The sequence below is a fragment of the Molothrus aeneus genome, chromosome 9 (genome assembly GCF_037042795.1).
Source record: "Molothrus aeneus isolate 106 chromosome 9, BPBGC_Maene_1.0, whole genome shotgun sequence".
NCBI classification, from domain to species: domain Eukaryota; kingdom Metazoa; phylum Chordata; class Aves; order Passeriformes; family Icteridae; genus Molothrus; species Molothrus aeneus.
In genome coordinates, this window is record NC_089654.1 from 25,170,881 (window position 1) to 25,190,017 (window position 19,137).

The following is a 19,137-nucleotide window of genomic DNA, read 5'->3' on the forward strand; positions in this document are numbered from 1 at the left end:
TACCCACAGGTGATTGTTCCATTGGATTCTGCTGGGAGTTGTTTTCACTCTTTGGCCAATCAGGGCCAAGCTGTGTCAGGACTTTGGAAAGAGTCACAAGTTTCCAGTATTATCTTTTTAGCATTCAGCAAGTATTCTTATTCTGTATTCTTTAGTATAGTATAGTATTCTTTAATGTAATGTAGTATTATAAAATATTAAATGAGCCTTCTGAGAACATGGAGTCAGAGTCATCATTCCTGCCTTCGTCGGGGCACCCTGCAAATCCAACACTGTGTGCAGAGCTGCCCGGGCTCCCTGAGCAGGCTTGGCAGCAGCTGCAGCACATGGGGTGGCAGCCCAGCCCTGCCAGGCTGGGAATGGCTTGGTGCTGGCACAGAGGGGAATGCTGTGGGCTGAAAGGCTCCCTGTTTGCCAGGGTGTGCAAAGGGAAAAGGGAAAATCCTCCTGAACTCAGCCAAAGGGCCCTGCAGCCCACCGAGGTTGGTGCTGAGCTCCTCCAGCACCAGTCCTTCATTCCCATCCTGGTCCATGTGACCAATTTCTGGTGCCTAACTGGGCTCCTGTATTTATAACCTGAGTCTCCTCCAGGCCACCAGAGTTTCTGCATATGAGGCAAAGTCCTGTTCAGTCTCATAGCTGCTCCTCCTTTTCACCTCCCTGCCCTGCTGGTAGCTCCTGGTGAGGCATTCATCCCATCAGCTGTGACAAACGGTAGTGAAGCCAAGCACAGTGAGGCTGCCTTTGTCCCTCTCTGCTTCAATCATTTTGCTGATTTGGTGTCACTGCAGGGTTCTGACTGTGCTGGGCCCTGGTTGGCACCAACCCTGCTGCTTAGTTTCTCTGGAGCAGTTGGTGTGCAAGGTGTAAGTGTGTAAGGAAAGTTGCCAGTGCAGATTCCTGAACACAGGAGCAGAACACAGAAGAAAATGAAGTGCCACAGAAGTGGCTCAAGCAGTTTGGGATTGATGTAAATTATTATTTTAGATGAATCCTGTGTGGCTGACAAAACTGCACCTTTTTGATGACAAAACCTTACAAAATGCTGGTAGAGCAAAAGTTTTTCCAAAATCAGGATGAATGGATGTAGTCTGCAGTTGTGAAGGTCACCTGACCATGAGCTCTCAAGTACTGAGCCACTCTTGGCCCTTGAAAAGTCCCTGTGTATGCAAAACAAAGCTGTTTAATTTGTTGCTTTCTGTATCAGACACAGAGTAGGTGTATTGTAGCTATCATGGAGTGGTTTGGGGTGGAAGAGACCTTAAAGCTCATGCAGTGCCATGGGCAGGGGCACCTTCCACTGTCCCAGGTTGTTCCCAGCCCTGTCCAGCCTGGCCTTGGACACTGCCAGGGATCCAGGGGCAGCCACAGCTGCTCTGGGCACCCTGTGCCAGGGCCTGCCCACCCTCACAGGGAACAATTCCTTCCCAATATCCCATCTAAATCTCCATGTCATAAAGTGGATGTCACAATCTCTCCTTTGCAGGGTAATATCTTACACCTCGTGCTTTTTGTCCTTTGCCAAGTCGCCTTTATTTCATTTTGGTTAGGAAAAACACAAAGGAGGAATCAGGAATTGTTCTGTCCCCATTCTGTGGCCTTGCTGCACGGACCTGAGCTCAAGAGGGACAAACTGCACTCCTCATCTGATGTGGTGAGCTCAGAGCTGAGCTGCACCTTCCCCACTGGTGCAGCAAACAGACAGTTTTGGAGTTGGCCTGTCTCCCCATCACCCCAGCTCTGCGAAGACATATTTAAACCAATCCTTGTTTTAAATATTTCTGTCTCCCCCTGTCACTGGACTGTCACAACACCTCCCCGATGTCAATCTCTGTGATTACAGCTGAATGCTGACTTTCCAGAATTCATCCTTTGCAGAGTGACCATTTCCTTACCAGGAAGGAAAGCAACTGCTCTTGCTGAAGGTGCCAGAAGAGTTCAGAGTTCTCTTTAAAAAAGGCTGAAGAATATGCCATAAACTGCCTTTTTAATATATATATATATATCTCCAGCAAAAGAAAACTTTCACACTGCTTTCCTTAGCAGCAACAGTTCAAATGCAGACACTGCAGAAAGGGAAAAAGAGAAGTAAATCGTGAGACTATAGAAAAATTGCAGGGGAAAGCGGGGTTTAGATCACTGAAGGCTGGCACGGTGAGTGAACCTAAACATTTCACTGTTTCTTGCTCACTGGATAAATATTTAAGTTTAAAGTCAGGGGAAACTTATTCTTAAGGGTAAAAAAAAGCAAACTCTGAAAGGGTTTTGACAATGTAAAATACATCCTCTCCCAAGCTAGCTGATATAAAGAATGCGGCCTTTTAACATGCCTGGACAAGCTTTAAAAATGACTCAATAAATTGTAGAATTCAGCACATTTTCTTCCCAATTATTTTTGAAGAGATTCTGACAAATGTTTTCTAAAGGAGGAATGGCAGACTGTCTATTTTATTTTAGTTTTATGGTACTTTTATTTTTATCCTGTCATGAGAAGCAAATGGCAGAGCTATGATTAGGATAAGCTGTGTAAGAGGGCTCAATCTGCACAATTTATAGTGCAGCTTGCTTTAATCTGTCAGGGAACGTGTGTTATATTGCCTTTCAATAGAGGAGAGAGCTCTGGCTATATATGTTAATAAATTCCAGCCAGACAGTCCTAAAAGATGCCAACAGTTGCTGGAAGTACTTGGAGCAGAAACTGTCTGCATTATTGAATCCTTGGAGGACTCTTTTGGATACTGTGGATTTCTTGAGCAAAAAGCAGACAAACAAAGAAAGCCCCCAGCAACTCTGCTACTCAAAAAACCTTTGGGAAAAACATTCAAAATGTAGTTACCATGATCTTTTTATTAATTAGGTTTTTAAGATTTACCAGCCTGACAAAATCACAGTGATGATGATGATGATGATGGTTACTATTATTATTATTATTACCAGTGATTTCAAGAATCTTGGGTAATATTTTTTTTTGCTATTTTTTTTTCTTTCCTCTTTCCAGTTTTGAATTCATATGCTGTGAAACCCCTGAAGCTGTGACCTCAGTGCCACCCAAATCACAATGCAGGTTTGTTTATATATATTTGGTAAATCTGGAAATCCACACTTGACATGGGGTGTTTCCCCCTGTTTATTTATGGTTTTTATTGGATTGCCACTGCCATCTATTTTCAAATCTTCCCCTTCCTGCTGGATTGATTTCCTGTGCTGAGGTGAATGTGACAGGAAAATGAGATGTAGTATTTGCACTGCTAGTTTCTGGGTTTGGATTCTACAACAAGCTTTGAAAGTTGAATAACAAGATTCTCGAAATGCCATGGAAAATAATTGAGGGTTCTTACAAAAAAAGGGCTTTTCACATTGTTCCTCGTGGCTGTTCTCACAGTGGGAGTTGCAAGAAAAAAGTCACAGGTGTCAACATTGAATGTTACTCTAATCCCAAAGGAGAAGAAACAGCCTCTTCTGGTTAAGGTTATGAAAATGAAATCTATGGTATTTTTCAACTTTAATGATTCTATGATTCCATAGCCATGATAATTTTTAAATGTATAATAGGACATGCTGTGAAAAGGAGATAATATTTTTTATTAGACCCATTTTTTTCCCTATAGAAAAAGCACAAAGTTGTGGATCACTGGGATTGATTTTAAAAAAGCAGGTCTGGTCTGTCTTGACTGAAGCTCCAGCTCAGCCTGCTTCTGCAGCCCTCAACTCAGTCTGAAATGGTTAATTTAAAACCCACCAGGATGGGAAAACCCCCACAAACAGGTTGCTTTTGGTGTGCTATTGTCTGAGTGGAAAGCACTCCCTGAACCCCACACCATCTGAACCATCTGCTCCATAAAACCGCAAACTCGCCTCGCAACTCAAATTCGACAATTTCATCCCAATTTATTGCCAAGATATTGCCTTTTCAGTGGTTGACCTCTGGAGCTGGATGTCAAGCACTCAATTATTTTCTCACATCAGAAAGTTCTCCCAAGAAGTGATTGAATTCTTCTGGAATGAATTTTTGCTGAGGCACACCAAACTCTCTTATGAGGCGCTGCGGGTTGTACGGCGCTAACGCTGTTACGGGCTCCCTCCCTCAGCACTGCACCTGCCTGTAAAATGGGTTATCCTCCCAAGTGGTGACCTTACCAACAGCCCAGGATTAAAACTTACCTCACTGTTTCGTTTTAATCTTTCCAGGAAGCTTTCAGACTGTTTTAATAAAAGATTGTCTAACAATTTAATAGAGAACAACTCACTGCGCAATGTTTTTTTATGAGGGGCTGTGGAAGTACTAAGGATATTATTACAACCTCTGGTAAGAACTTGGGATTCATTATAAAAGTTACAGCTTTTACAGTAATTTCTGCCAAGCCTGGCTGCTACCATCACTGCTGTATCATGGCAGAGGCTGCAAAGAGTAACTAAAACCCTGGGAAATTGAGATGCAGCCCCAAGGCCTCTGGACCTCATTTGCTGTCAGTGTCCATTGCACTTCCACATCTTGACACATCTTCCAGCTAATGAGCAAGAACAAAGTTTACAGGCTTCACTTATTAAAATGCAGAGCCCAGTTCTCATTTGCATGAAGCCCAAGGTACATTTTTACCCTTAACAGTTCTTTAGGTGCTCTCTTTTGGCTGATCACATAAAATGAGGGAAAAGAAGGGAAAATGCACCTTCCACTAATTGAACAAAGGGATGAGTTTAAAAATGGGTAAAGGCAGCATTGCACTGAATTCCCAGAGAAATGCAGGCAGTTCCTTTGGAGCACTGCCTTCACTCTGCTCCCCTCTCTGCTGGCTTTTTCCACTCCCCAAAGCAAAATTTATAATATCTTCAAATTATAACTCTGTACCTCATGGCACTTCCAGCCAGCTTGTAAAAAGCAATTAAAATAGAATATGCAGAAGGAATATAAACCCTCTTGATTCAGATCTTAACTAAATCTCCAATTAGAAGTTGCAAAAACACTTTTCCTGGAGGTGAGTTAGTCTGTAATTGTCTTATTGCAGTTATCAGGGACTTTTCCCCTTTCTATCCAAATTCTTAACAGGGTGAAGGGTTTGGGGTTTTCAAAAACTAATAGAGATAGGCAAGCTGTGCAGTGTCACTGTCACTTTGTCACCAGGTTTGCTCAGTGTTTCACCTGAGCCTCAGCCAAATGCTGAGGGTGGGAGTCACGCCCTTCACTGGATGTACCATCTTTCATGTAACATGAAAAACTCACCAAATATGGTACTCATTGTACCCAAATTTCATTATTTTGGATGCAAACTCATTGGATCTGGAGCTGGTGACTCTCAGGGAGCTTGCCTGCATGTTGTTTTTGTAATTCCAGCAATAATATCTCTTTTCTGGGAGTTGGTATAGGAAGGAACTGACTTGTCCTAAAGTTTTCCTTCTCTTCTCATTCTCTTTTTTCAAGCCAAAAACCTTCACCAATGATTACTTTTAATGGAGGATTCTTCTTTCTTCTTTTCTTCTGAGTTAATTATAGGCTATTAAGATGAATTCTTAAAAAAAATCCTGATTTTTTATTTTGAATTTGACACACTTTGTGTAACTTTCCACTACACAATCAGTGTTGCATCTGAAAGAAACTACTTGGCTGCATTTCCTTTTTTACACAAAACCAGGACTTTTTTGGGTCATGTTACATTTTTAGTTAGTTTACTGGAACCAAGCCATTTTACTTGATTCATTTCATTTCATTTCATTTCATTTCATTTCATTTCATTTCATTTCATTTCATTTCATTTCACTACTTGCTTATCTGCTGAAATACAGTCTATAATTTCTGTTCTTTACTGGATTCACAATAATTATGTAACATATTACAAGCTAAAGATTTTGTCTTAAGCTTATGAATTAAAAAAATAATTAAAGCACTCTGCTTTTTGTCTGAATGAGGTAAAAGTACACAGGATAAGAATCCCATAATTTCCAACTAAAGAAAGCAGTATGAGGATCTTAAGATTACTAAGAAAAATAAGAAAATGAGGAGGAATAGAAGAAAATTACTTTATCATTAGAAAATAAGCACTTCACATATTGATCCTGTCTAGCACAAATACACAATTCATATTGCCAAAAATATCAAGAACATTTCAGACTTTTATCTTTGCAACATACACAGAGAACAATTACTCTTTGTACAAAACCAGCAAGGTGTATAAACTAATTTACTGCCTCAATGCCTGTAATTAATGTTTCCTAACTCAGCTCAGGTCATACAGACCACATTACACCTGTAATTCCCCCAGGTCATTGGTAGTACATCTCTACAGAGCTGCTCAAAACCATTCCCAGGCCATGTTTTCTCGCTGGAAAGTGAAGATTACTGATCCTGCTCTTTCCCTGGAGGACTGCAACACCACCAACACCATAAATTCTGTAAAGACTGAGTAATTTGACAAAGAATTAAGCAAATTACAGGAGAAATTCGAGAAATTATGGTAGAAGGAAAATAGTGCATTAACTGCCAGAGGGCAGGTCTGGGTGGGATGTTGGGAAGGAATTGTTCCCTGGGAGGGTGGGCAGGCCCTGGCACAGGGTGCCCAGAGAAGCTGTGGCTGCCCCTGGATCCCTGGAAGTGTTGTTGGAGCAATCTGGGACAGTGGAAGGTGTCCCTGTCATGGCAGGGGTGGCACTGGACGGGCTTTGAGGTCCTTTCCAACCCAAGCCAGTCTGGATTATGTGAGACCAGGTGTCAGTGTCTTTCTGATGTGGAATTTCTTGTAAGAGTTGGGCAGGACTGTGCAGACTGGCTCCTTCCAGTGAGGCCTGGTGTGGAGAGGAGCTGGGATTTGTTGGGTGGACACTGCACCAGCCAGGAAACTCTTGCATGTCACCAAACACCCCTTGGGGCCTGGAAGGAAATCTTTATACCTACCAAGGGTTCTTTCTCTTTTCTCCCCCCATTCATCCCACATCTCATTAGCCTTCCCACAGCTGGAGCTGTGAATATCCCTGCTCAGTCTCTGCACTTTCCCTTTGAACAGTGGCTATGACAGACAAATGATCCTGCATTAATTCCTTCCTAATGTGCTCCATTGGAATGTAGTCCACCATAGGTTTTAAAATTCCTTCAGTGGATGCAGGAGCTCATTATCCATCTTCCTTTGCAGCTTGAGCACATGTGGCTGGGGTATTGCTCTATTAATCATGAGAACCCAAAAGCCTGTCTTGATTTAAGGACCCTGAACTCTCCATTAAACTAATTTCTGTCTGTCAGTCATAACATTAATGATATGATTAACACATGTTAAAGTAACATTAAAGGCTCTGATTTCAACTTGGAAATGAGAGGAAGTGTGTACAGAAGGGTTTTTTCTTGGCTTTTGTCTCGTGGAAGTTTTGGTGATTATTTTAAATGTTTTGCTAGTGGCTATAAGGGAAGAAAAGACATTTCCAGCCCAAAAGTGATCAACAGAATTGCATTGTGATAAGAAATGGGTAGTTTAATATTCAGGTGTCTAAGCATGGTTAGAAGGACTGTTTTTAATATGACATAAATTCTAATTCTAATTTCTCTTTGAAAGTAAAATTTGACATTAAATAATAATGTGAAAAGCTCTGTGCTCCTATTGGCATATGGACAGTGTAATATTCTCAGATGTTTCTGTGGAAATCCTGGCTGAAACCATATTCTGCATTTATTGCATCTATTTACTGTATATATTAAATATATAGATCATATACCTATTGCAGATATTGCATAAATGTTACAAAAAGCAGAGAGAGAGAGAAATATGTCACACACTGTTGCATGGAATATGGTGGGATTTTATTGTAGGCCTGGCTTTGATTTTCTAGATTTTTATACATTTTGGTATTCTTAATATAAATTTTGCATTCATTTAAACAATTTAAATGTTTTGGAGGAAAATAAAAATGGAGAAAGTATTTAGAAAGAGCTGTGAACAGAATTTAAGCCATTGAAGCTCTACAAATATTGATGAAACATCTGCTGAAATAAGGTCCCTAAATATCTTTAAGAATCCAATGGATTTCTCAAAGGCAAAGGAATAATTCACACTGAATCCAAACACAGAGCCTAAGTACATCACCGGTAGAACTGAGGCCCTTTGGAAGACAAGGGTAAAATTACATTTCTTTGGAATCACAAAGCTGATTCTTCCTTCAGGGCCCATTCTCAAAGGCAATTTTATTCTTCTCTTGCTGAAGCTGATTAAAGTTTTTCTGTAGTGATACATAGTCCAGTAACTTGCAGTAAGCCAATTCTGCTATTATTTTACCAATATTTGGAATTTTCATAAAATCATTTAGGTAGGAAAAGATCTCTGGAATCATCAGGCCCAACAGTTAACCCAGCACTGCCAAACTCCCACTGAGCTATTCCCTAGAAAATGACATTTTATGATCCTGCATTTGGCACAATGCAGTGATCACATCCCATAAACACCCAGTCAGAGCTCGGCTGCTGGGCAAGCAACATTTTAGGCAGAACTTTGTTGAATTTTGTTGGCTAAAATTCTCTTTGTCCATTCTCTCTCTTGATGATTATCAATTCAGGGAAATACTTTTTTTACCCCTCTTACAGAATGATGGAATTACAGAATGGTTTGGATTGGAAGGGACTTAAAGATCATCCAGTGCCACCCCTGCCATGGGCAGGGACACCTTCCACTGTCCCAGGTTGCTTCAAGCCCCATCCAGCCTGGCCTTGGGCACTTCCAGGGATCCAGGGGCAGCCACAGCTTCTCTGGGCACCCTGTGCCAGGGCCTGCCCACCCTCACAGGGAACAATTCCTTTCCAAAATTTTCACTTTTCATCCACCTGAACCCCTGAGTGCTTCTCCACAGTGCTGCTCTCAAGACATCCTCTCCCAGCCTGTGCTCCTGACTGGGATTGCTCCAAATCATGTACAGCACCTGAATTTCATGTTGAATTCCATGAGGAATTTTTTGTTACGGTAGGATTGGTGCCAGAAAAGGACAGACAGTCAGGTCTTTGAACAGCAGAGTGATTCCTAGTGGTTATTCCAATTTTTTCCCTATGGGCACAGAGATCTGGAGATTCCTTTCACCCTCAGAGGAGCCAATATCTTGGCAAACGTTGTGTCAGAGTTATTTTTGGAATTGACCTGAGCCTCATCCCTAATTAGAAGATGAACAGTTCGCCTCTGCTGGGTTTCTTTAGGCTCAGAGTGCTGAGATTCCAAACTCTTCCATTGCATTGCACCACCACTCTCTGTGTTTGCTTTAGGGTGGCTGTGCTCCTTTTTCTCCGGGCTGAAAGAGAAGTTCCTGTTATCTCTGGTGCTCAGACGCTTCCCAAAGTGTTGAAATATTCCAGGGATGATTGCTGGTACACAGACTTGTACACAGGCTGCAAGAGAGGACTTCAAACACTGCTAAAGGCCTTAGAGTTTTCCTGGGAAGCATATCCTCATCTGCTCATTTGCATTTAGACCTTCAAACTCCAAATATTTTGCCTTTTACATCCCAAGTGACTGCTTAAGCTATGTTTAGTACAGGGATATTTTCCATCATTCTCCTTATTCCCTTTGTGGAGGACAATGATTGGGATTATGGCTTTAGTAACGTGTCCTGGAATATTAAATTCTTTCAAAACCTCAAGGCAGTTCACTTTTGATATGAAAGGGATGTGCACTTCAGAGGTGCTTCACTGGCTTGTCTCAGCAGGGATTCTCCCCTGGGTTTGATGTGAAGCCCAAGACTGAACTGTGCTGTGCAGTAAATAAATAAACCATTCCAAAGGTTTTTCTTGGCATTTCCTGGCTGCACCTACAGATTCCTGTGTTGAGGTGGAAGGCACATTTCTAGCTCAGCACCCAAAACTCTTCTTATCCCAAAGCAGGGATGGCTTTAAACGGCAGGAGCATTAATTTCACTGGGCTTTTATGTGGAAATCTTTTCATTTCCTGTACCCCACTTTGAGGAACTCAATATTTTAAGTGGAAATCTTTGAGGGGAGATGATTAAAGGTGAACTTAATGTTTTTTTTGAGTCTCCTCTCATCCTGGTACTGGGTTTACAGGTGTTCCAAGGGCCAGAGCCCCTCTGCTCTGGAGCCAGGCTGGCAGAGCTGGGGGTGCTCACCTGGAGAGGAGAAGGGTGTGGGGAGACCTTACAGCCCTTTCCAGTGCCTGAAGGAGCTCCAGGAGAGCTGGAGAGGGACTTGGGACAAGGGATGGAGGGACAGGGCACAGGGAATGGCTTCCCACTGCCAGAGGGCAGGGACAGATGGGATATTGGGGAGAAATCCTTCCCTGTGAGGGTGGGCAGGCCCTGGCACAGGGTGGCCAGAGAAGCTGTGGCTGCCCCTGCATCCCTGGAAAGGCCACTTTGAGCCACTGGTCCAGCTGTCCCTACTCATTGCAGGGAACTTGGACAGGACAACCTTGGAAAGGTCTCTTCAGCTCAAACTATTCTGTGAATCTGAGATTTTCTTTTAGTACACTTTTAAGGGTATTAAAGCTGTGGATGGAGCATGAAAGGTGACACTGCTGCACCTTTTTCTGGTGAACAGACAGAGAAGTTGTGTCTGAAGTGTGAGGATTCAGGTGATTTCACCAAATAAAGGCAACTTCAGATCAGATTGGGAGTTTTTTTTAGTGGGAAGTGTCTCTGTCCATGGGAAATGGATGAGCTTTAATGTCCCTTGCAACTCAAGGCATTCCATGATTCTGTGGTTCTGTGAACTCTGGAATGCCTTCAGTTATTTTATTATAAACTTTTATTATAGCTTTGTTATTTTATCATCATGCAAAGCCAGTGCTTACAGAAAAGCAAATGCTTTGAAATGGAATTCCTGTAGTCATAGCATACAATATTAAGTGTTTACAACATAATAGTAAAGTCATTGAGACAGAAACTCTTACGTTTTACTGTGTGTTGGGGGGAAGGTGTACTGCTATCAATGATTGCAATTTTACCCTCATAATACTTATTTGATGTCTGTAGTTTTATCAGATTTGGAAAAAAAAAATAGGTTTAACTGTTTTTTTTTACCTGCTTTCACCTGCTTAAACTTTGACTGAACTGTGATTTATTCAGGCCTCTTCTCTGAGTTGTGCAGGGAACATTGCACTGTATAAAGTGCAGTTCCAGGATGGGGGACATTAATGGAGCTCTAAAGGTTCCTAATGCCATTAAACTTCTTCTGAATCCAGGTTCTGGATGAAGCTGTCATGCTGATTAAGTTATCCCAGAGAAAGAATCTGTTTTCTTCCTAAAAGGCACTGCAAGCCTTGTGATCTTTGCAGAAGTCCTTACAAAGATGTTTTCCTTGCAGCATATCTGAAGATTGAAACAATTGCCTTTTTAAGAACAATGGGGAATGTTGCAATTCCTTTTAAAAAAGCTTTTCTTGCCTTCCCTTTCTCCAGTGCTGTAACTTGGAGGCAAAAGGGGTTGTTCAGCCTGGAAGATGCTGACAGAGGAGGATGTGAGATGAGAGAAGGTACTCCAGGGGTGGAAATGATTTACTGATGATAAACCCTCTGAGCCTTTTTGGGACATCACAAATGCAAGCAGCAGATCCTGCCTGAAGGCCTTGGTGTTTTTGCTTTTAATTTGGATGAGGAAAGTAAAGTGATCAGCAGTTTGTCCTCAAAGGCATTTAGTTTTAAAATAAAATAGTATTTTCTCTATTTTTTTTCTTTGCTAGTGATGGAGAGGGGGAGGAAGATTCCCCTGCAGCCCAGGGAAGGACCCAGACAGGAGCAGGTTTTTTCCAAAGGATTTGTGGCCCATGGAGAAGAACCCTGAAGAACAAGGGAAGAGTGTAAAGAAAGGAGCAGCAGAGGGGAGCTGTACAGGACTTGTCACAGCCCCCATTCCCCATCCCTGGCACCATGCAGGGGTGATGTGGAGCCTGGGGAGAAGGGGTGGGAAAGATTTTGTTTTAATTTGGTTTTGTTTCCCATGATTTAAGTCTACTCTTATTGGAAAATGGTTTGATTTTCCCTGAGTACATTGTGCCCATGAAGTGATCTCCTTGCCTTTCTCTTGTGGCCCTGAACAGCCCCTGTGTGCCGCCAAACATGGATCTGCTCAAGGCTCAAACTCCTCACCCATTCCCAAGGCGATCAGAGGGATGGAGCAGCTCAGCCATGAGGAAAGGCTGGGAGAGTTGGGATTGTTCAGCCTGGAGAACAGAAGCTTCAGGCTGACCTCAGTGTGGCCTCCAGTGCCTGAAGGGGCTGACAGGAAAGATGGAGAGAGGCTGTTTACAAGGGATGGAGGGACAGGACAAGGGGGTATGGGCTCAGATTAAAAAACAGTGGGTTTAGTTGGGACTTTGGGAAGCAATTCTTGGCTATGAGGGTGGGCAGGCCCTGGCACAGGGTGCCCAGAGAAGCTGTGGCTGCCCCTGGAGCCCTGGAAGTGTCCAAGGCCAGGCTGGACAGGGCTTGGAGCAACCTGGGATAATGGAAGGTGTCCCTGCCATGGCACTGGATGGGCTTTGGGGACCCTTCCAGCCCACATAATTCTGGGATTCCATAACACCCCAAACTGATCCCTGTAAATGAAATATTTCTGAACTGTAGAGTCAACTGGGCACCACATTCTATAATGAAAAGAAAATGTTAAAAGACACAGGTGGAATGGGGGAGATAATGATGTTTTTAAAAAAGTTACTGGGACTTCAATTTGTGAGCTTTTCACAGAATATAAATGTAGTGTGGAGCAGGACAGCCTTATTCACACTCAACAAATCTAGTCAAAAATAGAAAATAAAATTCCTTTATATTAAAAATAATGAAAACATTCCAGCTTGAAAGCATGTAGAAAATGTAGAATTGTTCACTTGGATTCTCAGAGTCTAAAATGTTCTTTTTTTTCCTTTTATTCGTCTAGTCCTGAATAAAAACCCCTTCACTGCTATCTTAGGAACTTTTTCTGAAATAGGAGCCGCAGATCTTCCCTCCTGTCAATCAGCCAGGATCAGGAAAAGTACCACAGCAACACAGGAGAGACAAAAGAGAGGGTGCTGCTCATCTGAAATGGGATATTTTTTCTCTATACATACATGCTTGAAACTTCTGGAAGATTCTGTCCCTAAAAGCTCAAATAAACATTGCAGACCCAAATTATTCTACCCACTCCATTAGTCCTGGTAAGATCAGACTCCTTAAATGAGGTTCCATTGCATTTTTCATGGTTTAGACATGATTTATGAGGAAATTACCATCATCTGTCATCCAGAATGTTCCTAGAGGGCACAATAATCATGGCTGTCAATTACTCTGTTGCTGCATTTTGGAGATTTGTAGAATATATGTATTTTCTGATACTTTGAAGATGACAGCACAATTGTGTCCTTTTTAGGACTAACTACCCAAGTATAAACACACATTAAATGTAGGGACAAACCCAGTTCTGCTAAGAAAGTTTGTGGATTGCAGCAATTAAATTGTCATATCATTGTTCTGTACAATGAAACAACAGGAAAAAGGATCTCTATGTTAATTTTTCCTAAGGTGCTTCATAAAAAATGGCAAAATTTAAATTGAAACTGGGTGTGTTGGGTTCTGTCTGTAGTGGAAGATATCCCTGCCCATGGAAGGGTGTGGATAAGATGATGTTTAAGGTCTCTTCCAACCCAAACTGTTCCATGATAACAATCTTTAATTTTTTTCATCCTACGAAAGAATTAATTTACTTTTATGACTCCCATGATCTAACCAAGAATTTCAAAGGCAATTATTGCATTTGGGTGACCAGACCTCCTGGGCTCCTTTCAAAGCCCCCAGTTTGGTCTCAAGTGCAGGAGAGAGAAGCTCCCCTGCACTCTTCTTGGATGCTCAGCCCTAGTGAGGAGGTGTCGGGCTCCACAGGGGCTGGAAGTGCTCAGCCTCTCCATGGAGAACTCCATGTCACTGTGAGTGGAGTCTCCAGTGCAGTCCAAAGGCCACTGGAGTTAATTGAACAATCTGATCCCTCCTGTTCCCAGCAGGAATTGAATGAGGCCCCAGGACACACAAATGTGTCATGGTGATGCCTTGAGAAGGCTGCCCTCGAACAGAGGCTGGGCAGAGTTAAAGAATAAAGTAGGGATTTATTAAAAAGCTTCAATGGATGCACCTTGTGCAGCACAAGAGCCCAGCCAGGGCTGCACCCAAGATGAGCCAAAATGGTCCCAAAATGCACGACCGGGCACGGGGTCTCTCACTTTATCGGTTCTGCTCCATTTGCATATTGGAGTTAATTGTCCACTTCCAGCTTTAGGTTATGAAGTCCCATCCTGCTTGTTTTTCTCTCTCCAGCCCACATTGTTTGTGCTCTTGGGTCTGAGATTTGGATCATTTGTCCTTGGTGCCCAGCTAGAGCAGGAATTGTTTTGTCTCCCTGCTCTGTGCACAGAGCTCACCATCCCCTCATATGAAGCTCAGAATTACACACTAAAGCAGCACAGAATCTGAAAAATATAAAAGCTCAAACCTGAGGCATCAGTGGCATTTAGCCATGGCCCCCTCATTAATTAGGAGAGCACCTGAACTGTTGTAACCCCACCTAGCATGAGGCACTTGGCCTTTTCCACATTCAGACTACCTTTGTAATGAAGACATTTCCATCCTTTTCCCTCGAGGAAACCTCCAACCTGATTGACAGCTCGTGGGAAATAAAAACCGGAGCATTTGCAAACATCCCCTTCGGTTTGATGGGAATATTCAGGGGAAAATCCCGAGCCTGGATGTGCTCACCAGAGCGGTTTGTTTGCTTGTCCTGAGCGAGGGAAAGGCTTTGCTGGGAGCCGTGTCCCTGTTTTACCACTGGGGTGTAGGAGAGTGTTATCCTAAGGCACTCAGCCTGGAATGCCCGGTGCTCCTGCTCCAGGACTCGGGATGCTCTCAGAGCAGCACTGATGGCAGCTCTGTGCTGATTGCCTTGTTGATTGAAAACTTAATTAGGGAGAAATAGCTATCTCTGGCATTTACATCCCTGTTTAATTCTTGTTCTTCCCTGTACAACACTCACACATTCGTGTCTAAACATCTATATCTATATATATTTATATATGGTGATTAAAAAATTAGCCAGTTTCTAGGCAGTGATAGTTTCTGTCATGGTTTGTGTTTGATGTATTTTTTTCACCATAAAAGTACTTACATAACAACCTCAACTTAAATGACTTCCAAAACAAGTGGATTATTTTTAATTCCTCCAATCTGCTAAAATTAGACCTGTGCTGCAACACGAATCATTTCCTAAGAAGCTTTATGGAATCAGACAATTGTTAAGCTTGGGAAATATTTTAAAGATCACCAAGTCCACCACCACCGTGTTCAGCACTAACCCTTGTCCCCAGGTGCCACATCCACAGGATCTTCAGGTATTCCAGGGATGGGGATTCCACCACTGCCCTGGGCAGCCTGTGCAGAGCTTGACAGCCCTTTCAGTGATTGGATTTTTTTCCAATATCCAACCTGAGCCTCCCCTGGCACAGCTGGAGGCTGTTCCCTTTCCTCATGTCCTTGTTCCTGGGAGCAGAGCTCATCCCCTCCTGTCAGGAGCTGTGCAGAGCCACAAGGTCCCCCCTGAGCCTCCTTTGCTCCAGGCTGAGCCCCTTTCCAGCTCCCTCAGCCTCTCCTCATCAGACTTTTCCTGGAGTCTGTTATCAGTGTTATCAGTTATCAGTGTTATCACCTTGGAAAACAATCCCAGTTTCTTTTGGATTTACTTCCTAGGTGATCAAACATTCAAAAATAACCAAAACCCCTGAAAGAAAACCTCAAAACCTCTCCTCTTCCCACGCCTCTTCAAACATGTTGAAAAGGCTGCTGGAAAGATTTCCTGTTGTGGTGTTCAAAGGTGTTCTTTTGAGGGTTAAAGGTTTCTCTATCCCTGGATAAAGATGACATTTTGCATGGGATATGTGGTCCTAAACTCCATTATCCTTTAGAGGCAGCAGCTGCTTTGGTGTCTGGTCACCTTAACTTAAAATAGATGAGCAGAGCAGATGAGTTTTACATCTCAGGTAATTTAATACTGCTTTTGGAAGTGTCAGCTTTAATTAATGAGTATAAAAGAGTAAAGAGACAACATCATGGGTTTTTTTTTTTTCTATAAAGTCGAAGTACAAATACAGTCGCTTTTCTGGTTTTTTACTGATTTTCTTTTTTTTCCTTCACCTCTAAACTTATTTATTTCCAGGACTTCCTGGACCCAAACAAGTATATGAAAATGACAGACTGTTTAGTGTGATCAAGACTTCAAAAGGTCTTGTTTCTTTAAAAACAAAAATAAAGCAGCAGACAGATTAATTGTAGAGTTTAAGACTGCTTGATGATAAACTTCCTAAGAAGCCTATGAAATTATGCTGATTTATCTTAGAATTTTTGAATTGGCAGAAATAACTAAAAGAAAATACAGTCCAGGTTTTTTACCTTTACACTTCAAAAATCATTTTGCCATATATAACATTGTTGTTTCATTGTCTGAAAAAGCAGATGAGGATAAACTCTTGGCAAAACAAGCGATGGAATATTTCCCCAATCTATATTTTGTCATTAACTGAAAACCCAAAAAGATAAAATTTGTGAAGACAGTAGGAAAAGCACAAAGTAAACTGAAAAAAAACACAAAGCAAATTGAAGTTATTGGGGATAAGGAGGAATTTCAGGAAGAAATAGCCAAAGTGAGGGTTTGGGGCTGCTTTCATGTGGGATTGTGAGGGGAGCAGCATCTCAGACCCAGGGAAACCAAGTGATGCCCCTTTTATGTCCCAAAGAGATAATTTTTGTCCTTCCCAGTGGGGCTGGAACTCACAACACTGGAATAACTGGTGATGAGGTCACTTCTATTCAATAAGTGAATTTTGGGTTAGGGTTCCAGCCTTCACTACCAAAAAGTGTTCCCAGGATCCATCCTGTGTATCCCTCTCTGCATTTTAAGCCCCAGAGCACTGTCAATTCCTTTTCTTTTTTGTGGTTTTTACTTTTTTTTTCAGTTGTCTTTCATGTATTTGAGGACCAGTATAATTTTATTGTTATATATTCCTTCAGTCTTATTTCTAGCCTAAAGAATTCTCATTCGTTCTTTCATTCTGCTGACAGGAATTTATACCTGTAGCAGTGAAAAAAAAAAAAAGGGAAGACTTTCAAACTATCTCTTTGGAGCATAAATTTCAGTGCCTGCCATAGATTAAAGTTTCTAATTCAGTCAGGGTTTTCGACACCTGCCTCTAAAAAGGTCCTCTTGCTTCTGGAGCCATCGATTCCACCTGTGACACTTGGCTGTGCATTGATTCATAGACTCCATTAAGAGGATTTTACAGGAATGTTTGCACGGCACATGGGAGAGAAACCTCCAGATGAATGATTTATAAAGGGCTGCTGTAAAGAAATGGCAATGAAACCTCCAGTGTGGGCTTTTAAAAAAAGGCCTAATTATGATTTGTGCAATTGCTAATAAATAATGGTGTGAGCTGGAAGCCTAAATCTTGTGCTTCTTGGGCAATATCAGCCTTTGCATATTTATATTTCAGGCCACTGCTTTTCAGATTGTGATCAGACCCATAATAATGGGGCACATATATTATGTGTACATATTTTATATATATATTTATTGGGTTCACGTCATATATATGCAGTATAATATATTTTATCCAAGTGTTGTTGATGAATGCTGATTTAATAACAGGAAAGCAAGTACAGAGAGAATGTAGCCTGTCTTTATCACCAGGAGTATCACACTACAATTCCAGAAATTTCTGATTGCCCCTCGCTGCATAAGTCATTGTTGTTTCTGTGCAATCAGACATTGAATGCCACAGAAGAAAATTCATTAATATTTACCTTATGGATTTAATGATTGTTTATTTTGTTTCATGTTTTAAATGGTTGTGGAACTTTAACAACTTTAACAACTCTGAGGCTGAAATGATTAGCCTGCAATAAACTTAGCAAACCCTCTAGACAGAGAGAGCTATTCAGGGCCATGTAAATCCAGAAGCATATCTGAACTAGCTCAATATTTTGGAATGTCATGATGTATTTGGAGAAATTTTTAATTCAGTTGAAGATAGTTCTTTTCAAACTCCTGGGCAGGAATGAGTCTCCAGAGGCCAGAGCTGCATTTATAACAAGCTCTTTAAGGGCCTTGCCTGATTCTAGGCTCCAGCAAAAAAAGAGCAAAATATTGATGAGTAGGCAGTGCAATTCCCTCTCCAGAGCCTTGTGGTCAAATTAATGGAATCAATGCACCACAAACCAGGAACCCCTTTGTCATATTTATGTCACTTCTGTAGCATTTACCTATAAGACGAAATGCAGCCATTAGAATGTGGCTGTACTGCATGGGCACATGGGTGAAATGGAAGAGGATTTTAAATCACCTTCCCCTTCCTTATTAGCTTCATATTTCCTATTTGCAAAGCTTGTGGGCAGAGCAGGTAAGGAGTACAAAGGGCAGGAGGAACAGGGAAGGGTCTGTGCTGGCGTGGCAGAGAGCTCAGCCTTGCATTTTGACACTCACAGAATCCCAGACTGCTGTGGCTTGGGAGAGACCTTAAAGCCCATCCAGTTCCACCTCCTGCCATGGGCTGGACCAGGTTTCCACTGTCCCAGGTTGCTCCAAGCCCTGCCCAGCCTGGCCTTGGACACTCCAGGGAAGGGACAGCCACAGCTTCTCTGGGTACTCTGTGCTAGGGCTTCACCACCCTCAAAGAGAACAATTCCTTCCCAAAATCCCAATTGACCCTGCCCTCTATCAGTGTGAAGCCTCTTGTCCTGTCACTCCAGGCCCTTGTCCAAAGTTTCTCTCCATCTTTCTTGGAGCCCTTTCAGGCACTGGAAGGTGCTCTAAGGTCTCCTCAGAGCCTTCTGTTCTTTGGGCTGAAATGCAGAGAGCAAGGATGCAAAAGGATCTAAAAACCTTCTTTGGTTTAAAATATTTGCTGTCATCTGCCAAGTGTCAAATTCCCATGTTGGTATCAGTGTGATAAAGATATCTCCTGCCTGTCCTCCTTCCTGCCATGTTCCTTGTCAGGATGGAGGAGGAACAGAAATAACTTTTTTGGATTAGCAACAGCAAAGTTGTTAAATTTAATCCAAGCCCATAAAAAAAGCTCTCTGAGGTCCTGCGCATGCAGAGACCCAACACAGGGAGCCTGAGCAATGCCTGTCTGCTAAACAAAGGTGATTAATGCAAAAA